This window comes from Megascapheus bottae, chromosome 11 (assembly GCF_031878675.1).
Source record: "Megascapheus bottae isolate mThoBot1 chromosome 11, mThoBot2.hap1, whole genome shotgun sequence".
NCBI lineage: Eukaryota > Metazoa > Chordata > Mammalia > Rodentia > Geomyidae > Megascapheus > Megascapheus bottae.
The window spans coordinates 18,208,461-18,226,925 of record NC_143519.1 but is presented as its reverse complement, the minus strand read 5'-3'; the positions used below and the strand labels follow the sequence as shown (position 1 = coordinate 18,226,925).

The following is an 18,465-nucleotide window of genomic DNA, read 5'->3' as shown; positions in this document are numbered from 1 at the left end:
CTGGTCTATCTTTGAGGTTAATTTAATATGACAACATTAAAATTTGAAATCCTATTATTAACCTTCCTAATTTAATTTTATGTCCACTAAGAAACCGTCAAATATGAAGTTTGGCGTTTTCTATTAAGTATCTTCAGGAAGACACAGAGAGGTGAATTCTTTTTGTTATTTCATTTCTCCCTGCAATTGATGGTTTTGTAATTCTGGTCTCATACAAGCTTGATTAATCTGCAAGTATTCGTAGGAAATGGAGCCATGTGGTTTTTATAAATTAGGCTGTTTAGTTTGATGTGAACCCTGGACTGAGGTTAAAGGATTACATTAAGGATTAGAGGGGAGACTGTTCTAGGTGACTAGCCAGTCAGCTCTAACATGTCTGCATTGCTGCTTTCTCTATACTTCTTTTCTTGAAAGTTCTCCAAGAAAGAGATTATATGCTTCATCTAATCAATACTGATAACCAATTATACAGCATCTTCTCTACTGCAGAGTGATTTAAGGGAAGGTTGGCACTCATACTGCTTACTAAGCTTCTCCACACAGTAACTGAAGAATGTGAGAGGAATTTCTGTGTGTGTGTCTGTGTGTGTGTGTGTGTGTGTGTGTGTGTTTTAACTAGGGTTCTATCCTGAAAACATCTCTCTGATAATCTTGCGAGAAATTACGTAGGTTTCACACACTTAAAATATTATTCCAAAAAAAATTCCCAACTTTCTTTCAGGCTGGAAAACTCACTCACAGGTAATTTGTTATCATGACCATTGCCAGCATTTTTATTAGTCTTATTAACAAACCATTCCACAAAACATAATTATTCAAACACTAATCCTATATATCATAGGAACTGCAATTTATAGAGGGAAAGAAATTTAAAAGTGTAAGCATAACACATGATCAGTCAAATACTGCTTAATTTGGACAAGAGTGCTTAATTTCCAGAGTCATTGTAAAGGCTAAATAGCCTATGTAAATTTCCTGACTTAGGGTGCATATGCATATTTTTTTATTCACTGTGGTCTGCTTCACTCACTATCACCAGAATATAATCACTTTTACTTTTCATTTTGAGTCTTAGAATCCCAATAATAGATTACTCATGTCTTTGATGTTTCTTTCTTACATGTCTAGAAAAAAAGGAAAAATAGTTCTAAGTTTCCCCACAGCTTTTTCTTTCCTTCCTTTCTCCCTTCCTTCCTTTTTTTCCTTTCCTTCTTTTTTCCTTCTGAGATTATGACATGCCTTCAGTAAAATATTGAACTCCTCTTCTCTTTTCCTGAGATGATAGAAAGCTGCCACAGTTCTAGCAGAACTATTTTAGGCTTAGTCCTTTAGTCATAAGGTAGAGAAAGTGTTGACTTTCTGTTTCAGAGTAGAATCACTCAACCCTGGCAAGACTCAAATTTGCAGCATTTAAGTCTTCAGTGTGGGGGAGTGTTATTTGTGCTGCAAGATTGTTGAGCTCTGTCCCTGGACTCCCCACTCCATACCTTTGCCTCTTGTATTGACAATTGGTCCCCAGAGACACAATCATGACATATTGTATACACATATGTTTTATCATCAGAGGAAAATATTTCATTTGTATAATTCTGATAATCTTGCTATCATTATTCAAATTTTACTCATTTGAGTTGTGAATGATTCATATTTGACTGTACAGAAACCTTTTGAAAAAAGTATCAATTCCAAGATAAGTAAAGTTTTGTGAAATGAATAGTGACAACAGGCAGAGAAATTTTAACTTAAAGAAACAGAAGAATAAACAAAGACTTGGACTTAACAGGTCTATACTTTGATGGATTTATATATATATATGATAAATTCATAGAAAATGCAAGATTTACATTGAAAGACAAACTAATATGAGAAATGAAAGTAAGTCATATTCTTCCTTTCTATTGGAATACATTCTGTAAGATCAAGGTATGAAGATAAGCGTAAGTTTATCAGTGAATTGTATTCAGGGGGCAGGTTAAAGATGGATTATGGTGTCTGGGTGAGGGTCAATCTAGATTAGTGTAGAATGACTGTTCTTTGTTAAACAAAAAAGTAAATCAGCAAATAACAAAGCATGTCTGCAAAGGTTTATTTCTAAACAAGTTTAACCGTGTGTATGCTGCTGGTTATGTGAGTTGATATCAAGAAATATATAGAAAATATTTTTAATCTTATCATAAATAAGATATGCCACCTTTCAGGTTAGATTTCAGGTATTTCTGAAAAAGATTTTCTTAGAAATGAGCAAAATACAAATATCATGTCCTATTCTGAAGACAAGTTTTGGTGGTCTTGAGCAAGAAGATTTATTAATATTATATTGATTTCAATGATTTAATACATATTTTACAACTAGAGGGAGTCAGAATTTGTATATAAATTTAAATGTCTAAAATTGACTTCTAAAATTGCCCAGTGACAACATAGAACAATGAATATTTCAAAATTTTCTCTCTTCTCCAATTCAAGTATTTTTCTTCTCCCTCTCATCCCCCCTCTAATCCTCCTCCCTCCCTCTCTCTTCCTTGCCCCTTCCTGCCCCTTGCCCTCTCCCCTACTCAATGAATGGTTATAATGTAATTGTTTTTAGTATAGATAATACAGTGGCAATATGTTACAGATAGGTATACTTAAATATATTTTGAAAATGGCATGAATTCATCATATGTATGAAATTTATCCCCACAGCCCCACAGTCTATCTCTTCTTCCTTCCCATTGCTTCAACTAGTATAAAAGGCAAAGCTCTTTTACTAGATTGTACAGATGTTATGTAGGATGAAGGACTTCATGATTTAAGAACTGATTGCTTTGAAAGTACCTTAGTCTGATAGACATCTTAAAAGTTTCCCTATTCAATATGTGCTTTTCTTTTTCAGAAATCACTGAAATTCAGAATTCCTGAATTCTTTGAGATTATCTTTTATCTTTCTAATGACCTCCTTTTACCTTGTTTGATTTTTAAGAGTACATGAGAAAGGAGACTTGTTACTTAATGGAAAAATGCACTTCACAAACAGAAAGAAAATGTCCCCCAGAGAATCCATGGTATAGTTCCTGAAGGAAAAGACATTGCTGGGAGCAATACTACACAATGCCCTTTAACAGCAATATTTTGCTTTATCTTTTCCCTGATTCTTAGAATTTTTCTGCTTGCTTTATCTTTTATTTTTTGATTTCAACAATGCAGGTAATTGTGTCATGCTTCAGTGTTACTATAATTTTTTTAAAAAAAGACTATCTCATGCAGAGCTTTTGGCCTCATTCATATTCATTGAAATTACCCATTTTTTGCCAAACACAAAAAGTCGTTTCTTTTGTTCTATTAATCACTGAATCAAAAATAAAATATATGTGTGTTTTTCTGCAATATTTCTGTTAGAAAACACAATATCTAAGGCAAAACATCTCAGTATTTTTTTGTGAGGCCTAGGCAAGTTTTATTTAGCTTTATAATATGAGAAACATAAATGAAATAAAGTAAAGCAAGGATCATGAATAAAATAAATCAGATATCAACTACTTTAAATGTCCTTAATACTTTTATAAGACACATATTAATTTCAGAAATAAATGAAAAGCTAATCAGAATAAATTTAATCATGAATTTACATGAAAATGTAATCTCCAAAATTACTAATTTGTACATCCTAAACAATAATGAAATACTGCAAATTTTGGTTCCTTAATTCATATTGGTTTAATCTATATAGTCTCAAAAATTATAAAACCAGGTCTGGGAATATAGCTTATGGGGAGAGTACTTACCTAGCATGCATAAAGCCTTGAGTTCTATTCCTTGGTATCACATAAAGAGAAAAAGTTAGAAGTGGTACTGTGGTTTAATTGGTAGAGTGGTAGTCTTGAGCAAAGAAGCTTAGAGATAACACCCATGCCCAGAGTTCAAGTCCTATGACCAACAACAATAACAAAAAAATTTACAAAACCATGGGTAGTTGTTTTAAAAAATATTAGAAGAGAAAAAGAAACAATGATAGATTATGTACTCATAATGATTGAAAATATCACATCAAATTAAGGCTTATCTTTGTGAGTTGTTCTTAATGTACTATGTGAAGTTATTTCTTTTCATGTTTTTTGCCCTTATGGTTAATCTCTGGTTACAGTAGCTCACTTTGCCATATATATATTTATATATATATGTTTATTTATTTGAAATAGGGAAGGTAAGGGAGAAAACAAGATAATTGGGAAGGGGTAGGAGCAGGGGAAGGGGACAAAAATTACCTGGCTTATATAACTGTACACTCTCTGCATATAACCTTAGCAATAAAATGTGAATAAAAAATAAATTATGGAGCTGGGTGCTGATGGCTCATGCCTGTAATACTAGCTACTCAGGAGGCTGAGATCTGAGGATCACAGTTCAAGATAGCCAGGGCATAGAAGTCTTTGAGATTCTTATATCCCACCATGAAAGTGGGTCATGTGGTAGAGCACTAGTGTTGAGCTGAAGAGCTCAGGGACAGAACCCAGGCCCAGAGATGACAAAAAAATAAATAAGACTGACAAAAATTAAATAATTAATTAATTAAAGAAATTATAGACTTTTTTTTAACAAAATTTGCACTCTTGGTATAAACTTTAATGGCAGTTTTGAGTCCAATACTCACCTAACTTCACAGGAAATTCTATGCATAAAGAATTGAAAAGATAAATTTAAAATCTCTGTTGGCACCTGTGTTGAATCATATCTTTTTAACACGAACATAGCAAGGTCTTAGCCATTAGAGGTAAAACTTGTGATAATGAGGACTGTTTTATAGTGGCTTCATTTTTTTATTAATTGTAACTTTTTAAATCTTAAAGTAGTTTGACAAAGGGGTTTTCACTTAATAAAATACATCATAAATAAAACTTGTTCAATGTCACCACTTTCAACATTCTTAACCATCCCTCCCCCACATACACTTTCTTTTACTTCTGATTTTGTAGGATATACATTGGATTCTTGATTACATTCTTCTCCCTCTTCATTGTCTACCTCTTTCCCCTTGACTCCCACTCCTTTCCTCACTGAGTTTCTGGTGTTTTATTTTGCTTGCCTTTTTAAGGGAGTACACTGTTTGAATTGTTCCTTGAATTTACCTTATTCCACCTAATACATTTTTTCATGTTTTTATTGTAATTAATAGAAAGGTTACATTATATTCACCAGATAGAAGGTGCATTACTTCACAAAATTGATACCCTTTCTCATGTTTTGGTCCCCACTTCCCTCCCTCCACCCCGAACCCTCATCTTTTAGTATGGTGAGAGCACAGAGGTTGAAGAAGACAACACTGAACAGTTTTTATCACTTATAGAAAGAGGAGAAACAGGGAACTTGAGTCAGGTATGGCTCACAACTGTCCCATTTTTCTTCTCTATGTGGTGGTTCATCCCTTTAGGTGCTTGAAGCCACGTAGCCAATGGTAGGCACATGTGACCTCATCCCTAGCTGACAGCATGACTCAACAAGCACAAGGAAAGGTACATCCTGTTTTCAAAAAAAGAAAATCAGCCATTTGTCTCTGACATCTTTCTTTCCAACTGTCCACACTGAACAGGCACACATTCTACTCTTTCTTTCTTTGCTATTTTTTTATTTAAAATTGGATCATTGTGTACTAAGGAACATTTCATTTCTTTCATAAACAAGGGTAAACTGTATGAAAATATTTTACCCTGGCAAAGCCTTGCTTTTATTAACTTTATACCATAACATATTTCTGATATTAAAGCTTACTATTGACTCTTTTCCTTTCATATATTTAAATAAATCAATCTTCTTCAGCCTGGGAAAAGCCCTGTTTTGATTAGATAATGTTCCTCTTCTTTGAAAAACCAGAGAAAAAACATTTTTAATATTAAAGCTATTACAGATATAGCTGAAAAGTGATCATGAATGACACATGTTCTAAGCACTTTAAGTTACAAAATTTGATCTCCAAAGAGTTATTGGATATGAGTACTAGGAGAAGTTTACTTGCAGTAATTTTATAGGAATTAAATTATTTCTGCAGCTTGAGAGATGGAGATGTTAAGTGACAACATGTAGTGTTCTCTGTCCCTCAATTTAGAACTGAGTTTATGTCCTAGACACATGTAATAGGAAACAGACATTAAGTGAAAAAATACTTAAAAAATGCTTTCTGAAAATGGGATTTAGCACTGGGTATTTTCTCTCATTTTTATACGAATTTAATAGTGTTTCACAACTAAGAAGGAATACCTTTCTAAACACTGCTTCATTTTGAAAACATTCACTTTTGTTAGTATGTATTAAATCACAAATGATATTTCTTAAACCTTTGTGCTTTTTGTTTGTCTGTTTTTGTTTTAGTGTTTGACATTTGTAGGGCTTGAACTCTGGGTCCAGGCACTATGCCTGAGTTCTTCAACTAATGGTTAGTGCTCTCTCCACAGTGCCACTTTCAACCTTTGTTATTTTTAACACTTATTCATAAGCAAATGATTTCTAATGCACAAAAATGGCTGATGCTATGATTTCTAATAATGATGTCAATTGAATTTGGAGAAGATCTTACTCAAGGTCCACCTAATTAGCAGTACTAAAGCTATAGGCTTCCTCAAGTATCACACAGATTATATTATCTTTGTACCTATTACTAAGGGAATTTTGAAAAAGTTGAGCATCATTGTACATGTATCTCTTTGTAGCAGTCTATAAATAAGCTTAATATAAAATTACATATCACTAAATATAATCATTCTGATTACTGAGATGTGTTTCTTTTATTTCTTGCTGTCTTTTAACTTAGAATTTTAAATCAAATTAAACATTTTGTGACTGTTCATTGTCGGGGTTTTTAGCACTCTTTGCCTCCTGACCAGCAGGAAGGGCAAAGAGAACACGCCCCGACTAAGAGAGGAGACATAGAAAGGGTAGGGCCAACTGGCTGCCTACACCCAGCCCTCCCTCTCCAGAGGGAAGACACAGACATGCCAAGGAGTATGTCACAGCAGACTCATTTAATGGGAAAAAACCAGGGGCTAAAGTAAGAAGCAGGAGTCTATCAGCATAAAAGTGGGAAGGACAGGGGGAGGGGAGGTAAGTGCGGTCAGAGAGGGCAGCAGGGCCAATCCATGGGTTCAAGGTAGCCTTATTTTACATCACAAACCACAGCCAAACCTCCCAACTAGGAGACAGCATGGTTGGATTTCCAAAACCAGGAAGTGAGCACTGGACGATGAGGTAGGCTTTTTACCCTTGATGTGACATGCCCCACAGTTCATTATGAGGAAAACATCTTTGGAAACATTTCCTTGTTTTACTACTTTGCACATGATTTTCCTGAAAAACTACTTAGTAGAATAACAATAGAGTTGTTATTATAGAATTATCTCTTTTGAAGTCATGTTCATATTAATATTCATGATGTAAACCAAAATAGTTTTTAGGAAAACCTAAAATAGTATTTTACCTACAAGAACTAGTTGGAATTCTAATATGTTCCTGTTATTCTGTGGCTCAACAGCATAGTTTTCATCCTTCACATTTTTAGAAGGGCTAACTTAGCCATCTAAGGCCATAGATTTTTTTTTTTTTTTTTTTTTTTTTTGCCAGTCCTGGGCTTGAGCTCAGGGCCTGAGCACTGTTCTTGGACTTTCTCAGGGCTAGAGCTCTACCATTTGAGCCTCAGCACCACTTCTGGCTTCATGCATGCTAGGCAAGCACTTTAACCACTAGGCCAACCTCCCAGCCCTAAGGCCACAGATTTTTTGATGAGGGTATTTTGGCCAAGTGGCTTGGTAAGCCAGTGGCTTATGTCAATAACACATACACTGAACTTCAATTGCCAGTACTATACATTTCCAAAATGCAGTTTAAAAAGTTTCCATTGTAATTGCTATGAATAATAATCCAGCTAGACTAATTCAAGCCAATTCACAGTAAAATTTATAGTAAAGTTTCCAGTTTAGCATCAGACTTTTTTCTTTTTTTGCCAGTCCTGGGCCTTGAACTCAGGGCCTAAGCACTGACCTTGGGCTTTCTCAAGGCTAGAGCTATACCACTTGAGCCACAACACCACTTCCAGCTATTTTTCTATGTATGTGGTACCACGGAATCCAATCTGAGTCTTTGTGCATGCTAGGCAAGCACTCTACCACTAGGCCAAACTGCCAACCCCGATCAGACTTTTTTTTTAAGATTTAAATATCATTTTCTTTTATTTATCCAAAAACCACTTATTAATGATTCCTTATTATTTCTAAAGATCCAACTTTGCCACTTAAACACATAGCATTGACCTAAAAACTTATAAGCATTAGTAGTGCAAGATCTATTCCCAAGTATAAGAAAATAATTAAAAGTTTTCTGGTTATTTTTAACTACTTTGGTGAACAGGTCAAATTTTATATACCTTTTATAGTGATCTGAGATCGCAAATAAGAATGAAACCATTATATAAGCCACTCTTTCATAGCATGGTATTTGGCAAGTATGAATGCCAAGCTCTAAGTCCAGTCAGTCAATCAGAGACTCGGAGTTTATTTTGTATGTTGATTGTTTTTCATTTATAGTTTCCTAAGGTTTTTGTCTTCCTAGAACACTGCTTCCTTTATTCACTTTTCCACCCCATCACTGGCCTCTGTCAGCAACAGATCTTAAGTCTGACAGACTCTGATGTTGCAAACAACAAGGCTCTCCACTCTTTTGAATTTGAATGCTGCATGTCTTTTATTTATTTATTTATTTATTTATTCATTCATTCATTTATTTTTGCTTCATTTCTCTCTTGTTTCAAGACTTCAGAAGTGTGTTCCTCTCTTTTCTTTTCTGACTGATCCGTGGCACCAACTTTGTGAAAGATATTCGGGTAAGGAGGCATGGAAGGGGTAACAACGAGATGCTATGACTAGATTTATATCAGGATGGATGAGAGCAATGAGGCCAGTACGTTAGAAACAGTCATTTGTGACAAATGTTGGGAAGATGAGAAGGGAACAATTCAGTAATCAAAGCACTGATTTTTCTTGACTGGACAGAGTAAAACAGTTCAGTGATGACTATAATCTAGTGCTCATTTTATTCTGATCTGTAAAGTAACTTGCTTCATTTAGGTACAAATGTCTATCTCAATCAGGGGGAGAAAGAGCTGAAGTATTTAAATATCAAGTAAAGCATAATGACTCTGCTGATTTCAAACCAGAGTATGACTCAACAAATGATAATAAAGCTTAATAACTCGTGTATTTCTTAATAGTCAGGTACACATTTTCATTATGGAAATCTATCCAATGTTCCATTTTTATCCAAAAATCCTACATGATATTTATAGGTTTCTGCTTTTTATTTAAGTGCTCTTCTGGTTATCATGTTGTAGTTCAATTTTGCTACATTCCCAAAATTACAAAATGAGTTTCTTTTAAGAATAATGCTTAGGATGGAAACAACCCAGATGCCCCACTACAGATGAATGGATATTGAAAATGTAGCACATATATACAATGGAATTCTACCTAGCCCACAGATAAGATAAAAAATAATGGCATTTTCTGGGAAGTGGATGAAACTAGAGCAACTCATGTTGAGCGAGATAAGTCAAGACCAAAGGAACAAAAGATGCATGGTCTCCTTGATGTGTTGATATTAGATCCAAACAGTACAGGAGTGATGATTCAATATTCAGGTACCAAGGTTATTGACACAATCTTGGAGATATAAATATAACTGCATAAACATAAAAATATGATGGGATATATACTCCACAGGCCTAATGTTATACAGATCGATATGTATCTATGACATAAAAGTTTCAGCTTAATTTTAATTAAGTTCTAAAAGTTATGTGCCAGTGATTATATATAGAGATTCCCTTCTTGAATACTTGTTTGTTAAATGTGGCATTTGAAATATTATGCAAAAAAGAAAGAATAATTCTTAGCATGTGTGTCATAAAAACAGTATTTAATACTTTTAAGGGATTTAGAGTGACTAGTAACACATAAAAAGCAAAGATGTTAAGGCTGTAGTTAACTCATTTAGTGCAGTACCACATGGTATGATTAAAGAGAAAATATCAAATTTATGATGTAAAACCCCAGTATATAAAAATAGGTAAAGCATTGCAAATTAATGAAAGAAAGTTTTGTGCAGAGTAACAGGTATTAATATATTAAACAACTCTGAAGATCTATAAATGAAAACAAAACTCTATTTCTTTGTTAACTTTTAGTCACTTTTTACTGGTTGTCATTTAAATATAAAGTCAGAGAACAAGCTACAGTGTAGAAAGCGTTTGGTTTCAATTATCCTTCAATCAGGATGATGTATAAATTTCCCCAGATACATAAAAACATGCATTGTTGAAAAACAAAGCAAAATGAAACAACAACAAAAAGCAAATCAAAACAGAGTTCCAAAAAAAGAATTGTAACAGACTAAAAATTTCTCATGCTCACAGCCCACGGTGCATATGCTGAAACCTATTGTGTCTTGATCTAAGAAGAGATGAGAACAGATGGCATGTTGGTGGAAATCTTAGTTAAGCCATCTTCTCTAAGATTTCTGGTATCCACTGGTATGTTACTCAGTTTTAATATGAATCTTAACAAAGTGTGGCAATAAAAACAAGTAAATATTTGTGCTGCTAAAAAGTTTTGACCATTGATGGCATAATTACTATATTAGGAAGAGAGAGAGCTGTTTCTGATGACAAAGTTAAAACTGAATATATGTAGTCAGGACGCAGATGCACCCACAATTCCCAAGTGTTGAAAATAGTGCATCAATATATATTTCAGAGTACTATGGCCAGGGTATCTTACTTCTTCAATTTAAAATAACCCCTCTGTCTTATGCCTACAGATGTAACTCCTTGACTTAGTTTAATCCACTTGCATCATCAAACTCTATCAAATATATCATATATTGCATGGGATTTGTATATGATCATAATATGAAAACCACTAGGGAAAAGACTAGGTGAATTATTGAATATGAAGGATTTATTTTCTAGTCTTATATGTTGAACTAAGCAACACTGAAATTATAGCTTTACTTACTTATATATTCATAATACTTGAAAATTCATTATCAAAAATGGAAGGCAATTAGATTTCATCTCTGACTAAGAGTATGAATAGAATTGCTACATACATATAGTGCCATATTAATCAGCATTAAAAGTATGAGACAATATGAATGAATCATGAAGTTTATTAGCACAGAAGATAAATGGATTATGATTTCAATGTGATGATATTCTGTTAAAACAAAAGAAAGCATGAGAAATTTTAACAGGTTAATTGGTGATATTATTTAGGACACATGGAACATCTTCAATTTTACACTATAACCATTGATGGATAGACAACACACACACACACACACACACACACACACACACACAGCAGGCACTTTACCACATAGTATTTGTAGATGGATTTAATATGCTCTGTATCTTGAAAAAGCACAGAACTTACAGCAAAAATGGAAAATGGTAAATCTTAATTTGTTCAATTAAAACTCATTTAGCCTCTCAAGATAGTATGAAGTGCAATGTCAAAGTAAGCCAATAATTTACATTATAATTTTATAAAACAGCTTCAGAAAAAGTGAAGTGGATAGAGGTTTCCATAACTTTCTTCCTTTTCTTTTTTCCTTCCTTCCTTCCTTCCTTCCTTCCTTCCTTCCTTCCTTCCTTCCTTCATTTTCCTTCCTTTTGCTTTCATCCCTTCCTTGCTTCTATCTTTCCTTCCCTCCTTCTGTGTCTTCTTTTCTTCTTCTTAACTTGGGTGCTGGGATACATTTCGAGGTTGAGTATTTGCTAGGCATACATTTTGTCCAGGACCTACAACCCTAATCCTTGCCTGCATATTTAAATAAAATATGTACATGAAAGTATTGTTAAAGACATTAAAATGTTGCTTTTTGTTGACATGTTGAGACACTGTGGTTTTGCTAAGAATCTTACTAATAAAAGCCAGTTAGAAACTTGTGCCAGCTGGGTAATTTGACTTCCCTGGCCTGGGTCTCATTCTTTTCATCTATAAACTTCAGACTGTTATAATAGGCACTGTGGAAGCTGTTTAAGTATTCTAAGACCAGCTTATATGGTTTAGACTTCATTTTTGCATTATCCTCAAACAATATCTGTGAAACAGACTAGATTGCCAATTTCTTCTAGCATTTTGAATAGCAGGAAAACTAATTACTTCAATTCAACAAATCTGATTTTTGGGAGAAGAGAGCATTAGAGAAAGGTATGCAGTGTGGATTATGTGTATAAAGAGATCGCACATGGGCACTGAAAAATCTTAGTTCTATAGTATTAGAAGTGAAGTACTAAGGTGCAGTCTACATGTCTAGAAAGCATAGTGGGAGAAACAGTAGATACTTAATGCATATTTAATCATATTCTAAGCATTGAATAGTATTTATTAAAACATGACAAAAAATTTACACATTTTTTCTAACTGCAATAATTGGAATGAATTATAGACTTATTTTCTCAATTAAATAAAATAAACCCAAGTTCAAGTCCTTTCTTACTATAAGAAGATGTCCAAAGAGATAGTGCATTAATTTGAAACTATGATGTGCTTTCTGATTCAATGATATATTTTCAAATATATTAAAATAATACAAATCAGTAAATATATAGATATAGGTACTTATAAAATTAAAGAGAACTTCCTGGCTTATTTATAACATTATTCTTTTTATCTTCCCACCTATTTCACAGTTGAAAGGTTAACTGTCAAGTGCCTATAACTAATAATTGTAATTCACTCAGTTATGGAGGCTGAGATGTGAGGATCATGGTTTGAAGCCAGATTGAGCAGAAAGATACATGACATTTGTACCTCCAAACAATACCCAGAAGAACAGAATTGGTGCTGGGGTTCAAAGTGATAGAGTGAAAGACAAAAAATCAATGAGAGCTACCAGGTCCTGAGTTCAAGCCCTATGATTGACCCTCCCCCCCAAATAATCACAAACTCAGTTTTTCACATACCTTGGATAAAATATTAGTGGAATGGTTGTTCTCATTATTTTTATCTACCTTACTTTTAATTTATTTTTTTTTGCCAGTCCTGGGCTTAAGCTCAGGGCTTAAGGACTGTCCTTGGATTTTTCTCAAGGCTAGAACTCTACCACTTGAGCCTCAGCAATACTTCTGGCTTTTTCTAAGTATATGGTACCAAGGAATTGAAATTGGGTCTTTGTGCATGCTAGGCAAGCACTCTTCCACTAGGCCAAACTCCCAGCCCTATCTACCTTACTTTTTTTTTTTTTTTTTTTTGCCAGTCCTGGGCTTGAGTTCAGGGCCTGAGCTGTCCTTGGACTTTCTCAAGGCTAGAGCTCTACCACTTGAGCCTCAGAACCACTTCCAGCTTTTTCTATATATGTGGTACCAAGGAATTGAACTTGGGTCTTCGTGCATGCTAGGCAAGCACTTTAACCACTAGGCCAAACTCCCGGCCCTCTACCTTACTTTTAAAATTACATTTTATTGGAGTGAGGTGGAATCTTAGAGTTGTATTGATTTTCATTTCTTTTATGACCAGAGATGTTGAGCATTTCTTCATGTGTCTATAGGCCATTTTTGTTTCTTCTTCAGAGAAGACTCTCTTTAAGTCTTTGGCCCATTTTTTTAATGGGATGGTTGTTACTTTGGAGATTAGTTTTAGAGTGATTCAATTTTTTGAGTTGTTGATATATTTTAGAATGGCCAGGATCAGGAAAACGAATAATAACAGATGCTGGAGGGGATGTGGCCAGGAGGGATCACTACTCCACTGTTGGTGGGAGTGCAAACTCATTCAACCACTATGGAAAGCAGTATGGCAGTGCCTCAAAAGGCTAAACATAGAACTCCCCTATGACCCGCAATTCCACTACTTGACTTTTACCCAACCATCCAGAATCTAGGGCATACTAAATCCACTAGCACAACAATGTACATTGCAGCATTATTCACCATAGCAAAGATATGGAACCAACTTCAGTTGATGAGTGGATCAACAAGTTGTGGTATTTGTACACAATGGAATTCTATGCTGCTGGCAGAAAAAACGACATCGACCCATTTGTTAGGAAATGGAAAGACTTAGAAAAAAGCATATTAAGTGAAGTAAGCCAGACTCAAAGGAACTTAGGCTCAATGGTTTCCCTCATTTGTCATAATCAGTAGAAACCTTGGGCTCTACTAGCAGAGATCTGCAATAGAGCAAAACCTTGATACAAAAGGCAATATAGTAGGACGCTCAATGTAAGGACCCCCAGCATATATACATAAGGCCATAAAGTATGAAGCTAATTGAAAGGACCTCCAGGATATTGAAACAAAGCCATATAACAAATATTGTTGTCCTTAATGTACTATGTTATGTCTCATCTGCTTTGCAGTCCCTTGGGTATCTCATATTGTTACAGTATCTCACTTTGTTATCTGATATATTGAATTTATTTGTATTTGGTTATTTGAAATTTGATAGGGAAGGGGGGAAAACAAAGTGGGGGTGGGGTGGGGGGGAGGGTAATGGGTACCACGACATGTGAAAGAATATCAATGTATGTGAATTAATGCACCTTCTATCTGGCAAATATCATGTAACCCTTTTATTAATTACAATAATAAATAAAAAATGAATAAAATTACATTTTATTTTCTTAAAGTAGCTGTACAAAGGAGTAAAATGTATTTTGATTGATGTCAAACTTTTCATTTTTCCCCATCCCTCCCAACTCAACCCCTCCCCTCAGTTTCCACAGATTTATATTACATGCATTGAACATTTTGATTGCATGTTCCTCTCCCTCACAATTTAATAATAAGCATATACTTGTTGAATCACTTATTAAACTTCAACTTTGTAATTCAGCCTCTTCTCTTTCTAATTTTGAAAGTATTATCCAAGAGACAATAATCCAAGAAGTAAATGGTACATTATTACTTTGTTTTTCTCTCCTTCTTGTCCTCCCTTGCTCTATCCAGGCTGCTTCCCTTGATTCTTTTTAGAGAACAAACATTTGTTACCAGTACTTTATATTTTATATAATTTTACAATTATGTACTTTTGGTGATATTTTTAGTGTTACTGTTAAGGGGCTTTACAAAGGGATTACAATTCTATAGGTAAGGTTATTAGTACAATGCTTTTAGACATTGTCATCCCTCTCTTCATTTTCCCCCATTTCTTCTCTCTCATCCCTACACACAAATTACCTAGTTCCATTGTTTACATAGTGTACATTGAATAGAGTGACAGTGATGCATTTCAAAAATTCTAAATTTCTTGGATGAGTGTTCTATATTGTAGAGTGTAGAGTGCTTGGCATGTGTAAGTCCTAAGTTTGATCCTCAGTGTTTCAAAAACAAACAAACAAAAATCAATAAATAATCAAATTGTCCTCTTCTGTTTCTTAAATCTGTTTTGAATTGAGACTGAGAAGATTAGAGGCCTAGAAAATGAAAATGTACATATTGTAAGAAAATATTTACATAGGACCTATTTGAATCTTTTTACCAAAATTATACATATAACTAAAAAATAGCACTAAATTTTTAGTATAAAATATACAAATAACTAAAAAAACCCTCAATAATGAAGAAATCACCTTGATCAAATAGTAGGCCAATACATTCACAAATTCCTTACCAAAAATGGTTAGGCATGCTAAATAAGCACATGAAAAGCTGCTCAACTTTTAATGTTATCAGAGAAATTAAAATATTAATGACCTAATGACCAAGGGTAGTGTGAACTGTGGAGATTATAGAGAAATTAGATCTTTTATTGGCTGCAGGGGAATAGAACCATACCAAGTAACTTTAGAAGTGAGTGTGGTGGTTTCTTAAGACTATTGACATTGTATTAATAGTATTGATATTGTATTACCACTCCTGGATATTTCCCCAAAGGATTTCAAAACATATATGTACACATACAAACAGAAGTAGTAGCAGCACTAAAATCTTTGTGCAAATGTTCAAACTTGGAAAGCCAAGATATATTTAGTAGTAGGTAAATGGACAAACTGTGAGACATCCTGATAATGGAATGCTACTTTACTGAAAAGAAGTGAACCACGCTGCCACAAAAAGGCCTAAAGGGAGATAGATGAATATTGTTAAGTTTAAAAATTCCAATCTGAAAATTCTGCACATTATCTATTAAAGTAAAAGGTATTCTGGAAAAGGTAGAAAAAGGGAGACATAAAATGTCAGTAGATTCTGGGTCACAGTAAATAATGGGTGAAGAATAGAGAGAACCCAGAGGGTTTTTCAAATGACAGAATTCCCATGTGTGACACTGGTGATGGATATGTAGCATTGTGTATTTATTCAGATTCATAAAATGTGCAATGCCAAGAATTAACTGTAATGTAAAACTGTGGAAGTTCAGCTGTAATAATATGTTGACTGTGATATCATGGATTAACATAAATGTACCACATTAGTTGATAATGGTGAAATGTATCCATTTGTGGTAGCAGAAAATACTTTATTTTCCTTTAAATATTTCTTTTATTTCAGAACTGCCTTTATGTACAGATAAAAGCTGAACACATACTGGCGATTTTCCAAGAAGTTGGAGCTGGGGAATCAAAGTTGAGGGCAATTAGGAGAAATGAAAATATACCACAGATGCTCTAAAAAGCACTCTTCCTAATATGCTTAAATGTCCTTGATGGCCTCTTCAAGTTCTTCCTTCATGAATATGGGGACATTATGGCCAGGCTGAACTTAGGCTAATTCTATATTAGTTACATTCAGCTCTCCTTCGTTTGAGGATGATGACTGATCACTTAATGGCTTCTTTCAGTGTCATAGATATGGAGTGGACTTCTTGCAAAGAGGTATAGGAAACCTCTAAAGCAAAACTAAAAGCTGGAACATCACGCTGTGCAAAAGGTCCTACATGGGTCCATGTGAAACAGCTGGGATTCTTTCACATCAATGTCTCCAAATAATCGTTCTACTCCAAAGGGAGGAAGCACAACACCTGAGTCTGTAGAGCAAGACTACACAGTGTGGGTCACACTCTCGCCTGTCATTGTCTCACTGTAGGTGAACCAATGATTCTGGGTGTCTACTAAGGATTTAACAGTTCAAGTCTTAGCATTGGCAAATGGTCCATTCATGCCACAACCTTTATGAGCACTAAGCAATTCCTCTGTATTGCGAGGCTCTATGAGTAAGGAGGTAATTCTCTTCTCCACTGCCAGACATACCCCTGTGATGTTTGCATTATAATGGCTGTAGATCCATGCTTTAAAGCTTCAATGGCATATTGCCCTTGAAATAATCTTTTGGACACCTCTCTGTATCCTCTCCCTTTCATTTTTTTCCTGTGAATCTAAAAATAAGAGTTTAAACATAAATAAGACTTTAGTTTGTGTCATTCTCCTATTCAGGTTTGCTTATTTTTCGATGTGATCAGATTTAGATTTCTGTTTTCAAGAGAATACATAACTAATTATGTATTCTCACTGAATTGCATAAGGAGATAGTAGATGCTGGTTTGTCTCAGCATTCGCAATGTTAACTTTGATCTTTTGATGAGATGATGTGTGTCTGATAGCTTTCTTTAATGTGTAGTTCACATTTTCTTCTTTGTAATTCATAAGTAATATGTTGTGAAATGTCTTGAAATGTTATAAATAACCTAGATCTCCTCTAGCTTTCAGCCAAGGATTTTTAACATACATCTGTGTTTTTTTCCAGCTATCTTTGCTCATTAACCTTCTATTCTAAGAAAAGTACACTTTTTCATTTTACTTGTCCATATATTATGCTAAAATATTTGAATCAATAATATGTATATATGTATAATAAGTGGATATTGAGTATCCTGATGGAGTGTAAGTTTGTTTGTCTAACAAAGAAAATAGCATGAAATATTCAAAATTATTGAAAGTTTATTCAAAGCACACAGCAAGTATACAGAAAAGAAACCTTATATCAATGGAAAAATAGAATTCGTATAGTGAAATATAAAGTGCTTTGTTGTTAATCACATTTGAGAAGAGCAAAGATGTTATAGTTTCATGAAAAAAAAGAGAGGACATTTTTTATGAAATTTTGACTTGGGTCAAATATATTAGAAATTAAAAGCTAACAATATTGTGAAATGAATTGCTTAATTTCTTAAATAATACTACTGTAGATGCACAAACATTTATATATGGATTTGTAGATACGAAAATCTCTTTGGGAAACCATCTCCAGTCAATAATAAAGAATTCATGAATTAAATTTTGATTAAATCTCTAGGAGACACTGTGATGAAGAGAAAAGGTTTCAGCAAATGTTTTTCTTTGGTCAGAGAAGCAAACAGGAAAGCATAGCATCAGTGTTTCATTGTCAGTAGGGGTAATGGCTTCTTAGTGTTGAAAATGTGGAAGAAAAATGCAAGTGTAAGGCCTTCCAGATGTGCAGAGTGATCATCTGATATAGTACCCTTCTCCACTTCAGTTAGGGAAGAAACT

General features: G+C 34.2%; 1 pseudogene; it reads right to left on the bottom strand.

Moving 5' to 3' along the window:
• Positions 1-16,651: 16,651 nt before the first annotated feature.
• Positions 16,652-17,318, bottom strand: LOC150056791 (proteasome subunit alpha type-5 pseudogene; annotated as a pseudogene).
• Positions 17,319-18,465: the final 1,147 nt, after the last annotated feature.